The sequence below is a fragment of the Orycteropus afer genome, unplaced genomic scaffold, assembly GCF_000298275.1.
Source record: "Orycteropus afer afer isolate SDZICR_OR568_19922 unplaced genomic scaffold, OryAfe1.0 scaffold00070, whole genome shotgun sequence".
Classification (NCBI taxonomy): Eukaryota; Metazoa; Chordata; class Mammalia; order Tubulidentata; family Orycteropodidae; genus Orycteropus; species Orycteropus afer.
Window position 1 is genome coordinate 10,990,976 of NW_006921657.1, and position 5,247 is coordinate 10,996,222.

Here is a 5,247-nt window from a genome sequence, read left to right on the forward strand (position 1 = left end):
CCCAAGGAGGGGTCGCTATGAGTCTGGGTTGCCTCGACGGCATATAACAACAACAACAACAAATTCACATATCTCTTTAAAAACTGGAGCACTATGGTAGGTGCCTTGGTAGGCTGTAGTACCCGCAAAGAGAGAAATCCTAGAACTCCCAATGCTTTTAACTATTGTGTGCTTGTCTGTTGATCTAAAAATTAAACTCCAAAGTTACATTTAAAACATATAATAATGCATAGGACTTGCGTAAGGGTAACTAATCACAATGCATATGATGTGTATGTGGATAATTAATATCTCACTCCTCTGGTTTATAGATATTTGAAGAAATTGGATGGTGATATTTCTTAGTCTGTGAACTGTTAAAAGTTTCTAAGAGAAAACACAAACTGAAATGTCTTTTTGAGGTCACTGATTACCCTTTGTTTAGATTGCCAGTAATTATGCAGAATAATAGTGTGAAGACATTTAAGGGAAGGTGTAGAGGACTAGATGTTTAGGTTTTAGAATATTAAATTGGAAGAGAAGTTATGGATCATCTAGTCCAACTTCTTGATTTTACAGAGGCAGATACTGAGAACCAGAGAAAAAATAAGTCATCCAGGTAATGAGATCTCATTCCTGGGAGGGCAGATTCCCCACAATGATTTTGGCTTTGTGACATTGCTTATACCACTGTCTTACTTTATTGGTTAATTTGTGTCTGTAAATATTTTATCTCTCTGTGTTATAAGGCTCTTGAAAACAGAAACTGTGCCTTATATTTCTTTGTAACTGTTCCAAGAGTTCAATAAATAAATGTTTGTTGTTGTTGTAGGGCTGATTTGTGGGAAAGACTCCCCTACCTCTGCAAATAATGTGGTTTATGCTGTCACCTTGGCAAATAAAGAATAGTTGTGAGCATGTAAGTAATCCAAAGAAAGCTTTGCATGAACATTTTAAGATCCTGAAAAATCAGAATAGATGAGACCATTGAATAAGAATCAACATCAATCACAGCCCACCCCATTTTTAATAAGCTAAAAATCCAAGTGGATAATTTGATGCAAGTGGTCACTTCTGTTTTCACTCTGAGAGAAAGTCAATAAATTCCTTTAGCTGTTACAAAAGTAGTTTAAATTCCATGCAGGACACGAGTCTGGGGAATCACATCAGCCTATGCGTACAAAAAAGCCTGGAGAGACAGCAACACAATGTCTCCCCACTAAAGCAGCCGAGGGAAGGTGGTCTTACGTTTCACTGGAGGAATTGGGAGACTAAATTTGATTCTAAGAGTTGGAGCTTGAAAATTAAACTCCCTATCCCTTGTGCAATCTAAGCTGAAGGTGCATTTTTTTTTTCTTTTTCAATTTTCTTAAGTCATTTGGAGAAATCTAATACTCACATTTTCAAATTGCATCAGCTTAGCTTAAGTTATTTTTCCTTTCTATAAAATTCAGTTGCCAAAAACCAAAGCAACAAAAACCAAAATAAAAGTAAACATAGTGTGTAAGAAAGGGAGGAGAGGAAACCTAGAATGTGCAAATAGCTTGATATTTGACAAATCAGTTACTGTGTGGTGTGTGATATGCAAATTAAGGATAATGCTTCCCTCTTATCTGCATTGCAGATTCTTTGCGGCATGTTCTGCAAATATTCTGCATGCAGTATGTGCAACAGAGCTTCATATAATAATTCAGGGAATCTAGGCAATGGAAACCAGAGGAAGAAATGTATATTAATTTTATAATTTTTAAAACTGAAATTTGTGTATGCCTAGTCACAGTCAAGGAATTGGTGAGATTTCTAGAATTGACTACATAGAGGTTGCATTAAATAATGATTTTAAGGATAAATTACAGGTAGATAGGTAGAGAAAGGTATTGATTTAGGTGAAGGGAAGGGCAATGTACCAAAAGGGAGTAGTCAACATGGTGGCACTGAGGAAGAGGAAGATATAGAAAGGTATATGGGAGGTACAGATAACAAGATGATCCTTTTACACATACAATATTGCATTGTCAGTGATGGCAAACATTGATCTATGGGTGGATAGATGGGTGAACAGGCTAAATGATCAGGTGTCTAGGCAAAGGGGAGTGTGCCCAACACCATATATCGGGTTGTCAGACAATGTTTCTACATGCTTATTTGTATGTGCTATAAGAATGTGTGGGTGTATAGTACAGCTGACAAGGGGCAAGGTTGTGGTGGCTTCTTGGCCACAGCCAGCTACCCTGAGGGAGCAAGTAGTTGGACCTGTGGGCTCCGGACCATGGTTCCAGGGAACATCAAGCTCAATTGGCATAACATACTACACAAAAACATTATTTTATATCCTACTTTGGTGAATGACTGGGTTCTTAAAAAGCTTGCAAGGAGTCATCTGGATCCAATGATGGGTCTCTTCTTGTCTTGAGCAAAGAAGAATGAAGAAAATCAAAGATGCATGGAAACAATTAGTCCAAGACCATGCAATCCTCAGCCTATATGACCATGAGACCAGAAGAACTAGGCGGTGCCCAGCTATCACTGTCAACCACTCCCAGGGGGATTGGTACAGGAGATCCTGGGTAGAGTGGTAGAACAGTGTGGAACAAAATTCAAAATCATAAAAAAAAAAAAAAAAAGACCAGGTTTGCTGGTCTGATAGAGCCTCGTGAGACCCCTGGAATTATGACCCCTAGTTGACCTTCAAGTCTGGAATTGAACCTGCTCCTGTGGCTTCCAGCCAAACAATGGATAGGCATATGAACATTTGCATCAGTCACTCCTTGGAGCGCGTGATTGGTCATGGGAGAACAGAGGGGCAGTGTTTTCACGGGAAACGGCTCAGGGAGGAAGTGGGAAGACAGTTATTACATTGTGGGGAATTGCAATCAATGTCATGAAACAAAATGTATATGAACTGCTGTATAGAAAATGAGTTTGCTCTGTAAACTTTCACTCAAATCATAATAAAAATTAAACAAGACAAACAAAAAAGAATAAGTTACATTCTTAAATAAAGATATAGAGTTACTACATCTCTTATTTCAAAACACATTTAGGGCTTCCTACCTATGAAACAAGGAGCTCTGGTAGTGTAGTGCATAAGGCACTTGACTGCTAACCAGAAGGTTGGCGGTTCAAACCCACCAGCCACTCCTCAGAAGGAAGGTTGGGCAATTTACTTCCATAGTGATACTGCCTTGGAAACCTAAGGAGGAGTTGCTATCAGTTGAGTCCAACTCAACAGCACACAACAACAACAACAACACCTATGAAACAAAGAGCTCTGGTGGCACAGTGCCTAAGGTATTTGACTGCTAACCAGAAGTTTGGTGGTTCAAACTCACCAGCTGCTCTGCAGAGGGAAGTTGAGGCACTCTACTTCCACAAAGATTTACTGCCTTGGAAACCCAATGGGGGTCATATGACAAGACTAATGCAATTTTAATGTGTTGCTACCAGTTGTTTATGGATGTACATTAATTATGGTGTACATATTATACATGGCACACATCAACATTTTACGTTTGTCTTTTCTACTGTAAGTATTTCTACATAGACCATGTGCAACATACATTTTCCCTGTTGGTGAGACAAAATATGCAGTTTTCTATGTGGTGTAATTTGAGATTTTCTTTAGTTTTTCTTGGCTGATAGTTACTTTGGTTTTATTTTTTACTTCCTTTTTTTTTTTTTTTTTCCAAGTCAAATGCAAAACATCCTATTGAAATAAGCCAGGAATTGGATTGATTCAATTCAGTTACATCTCCTACTGAGAATTTGCCTGTTCACTCCAGATAGACTGTATTAGAATATACATTTTAACAAAATCTCCAGATAATTCTTATATGTTTATTCTTATAGATCCTCAGGTGACTGATATGTATCCATGAAATGTAGATTCTGACTCCGTATATCTGGGATATTGTTGTTGTTGTTATGTGCTGTCGAGTCGGCCCCGACTCATAGCAACCCCTCCTTGGGTTTCTGAGGCAGTATCACTATGGAAGTAGATTGCCCAACCTTCCTTCCAAGGAGTGGCTGGTGGGTTTGAACTGCTAGCCTTCTGGTTAGCAGTCAAGTGCCTTAGGCACTATGCTACCCGAGCTCCTATATCTGGGATAGAAATGCAAATTTGTAGCAGCAAGTTGAACCATTTTGAACTGGTTCGAGGTTCTGAAATAAACCTTGGATGATTAATTATTAATAAACTTAATGAATAAATTTCTGTAACAGGAAACAGACATATGCCTAATTCCAGAGATATAATCTGATTATAGAGTTATTATATTGATAATTGTGCATGGCTTATAGATTCAATTTATGTTTTGTATGTAGCCCATAAACAACTGCTTTTTAGAGAATGGAGTTTCATATTTAACAGAGTTTTTTGTTTGTTTGTTTTTAATGGCATTGGAGTTTGGTTACCTCATCAGACACCATCTATATGATCAATATGGAAATAAGTGGCATCTGTTTCCTGTCTTTACTTTCATTGTGTTTCCTCGTCTGATGTTACTAACTTGGTAGACTAACATCTTTGTAAGTGGAATGACGGCTAATTTTTCTTCAGAGACCATACATGTTATGAATTTCACTTTTCTAATTGGTGTTTTAGGTTAAGTGTAAAAAGTTCAGTTATGGAAGATTCAAAATGGAGTCTCATCAGTAATCACCACGTTATTTCTCTCAGCATCTTAGTGCTTGAAAAACTAGACACAGCAGTTTGAATTAGGGATTCTTGTCCTCTAAACAGCTCACTGAGTCAGAGTGCACCAAACTCAGAGGAGTAGAATTAGAAAGGAAAATGGGACAGGGAAAACACAACAAGATCAGAAGATCTATCCTGCAGAGTGCTGACAGGCAGCTGAGAAAGGCCATTGGAGACTTCCCTGGGGGAGCACTGACTGGCAGGAGAGAACAGCCATCTGAGACCTCCCTGGGATAAGAAAGAAGACACACCACACCAGCATACCAAAACCACACCAGGATACCAGTGATCACCCCAAGGATCTACCTTCAGCACCTGATTTTATCAGTAACTTGGGTCGGCTGGGTGCAGAGGGGCGTGTCCAGTGCCGCTGAAACCCAAGCAGAGAGTCCATTGGTGCTGCAAGAGGGTGAGTCCAGGAAGGTGTCCCCACAGTGGGTTACCGAGTAGGCTTGGGTCAGCTTAGTTGCACTGAGAGGCCTGCGCTTGACTTTATCAGTAATATTGGGCCTACAGATTACTAGCAGCCACTCTCCTGACTCCCGTGCCACTGAAACCAAGTGGATCTTTGG

The 5,247-nt window shown here is 39.3% G+C and overlaps 1 protein-coding gene across 1 annotated transcript in view; it reads left to right on the top strand.

Annotated features, from left to right (window-relative positions):
* CTNNA3 (catenin alpha 3) overlaps positions 1-5,247 on the top strand; it is a gene marked incomplete at its 3' end in the record, with an annotated part of 1,944,816 nt that overhangs the window by 742,217 nt on the left and 1,197,352 nt on the right. The window lies entirely within an intron of this gene.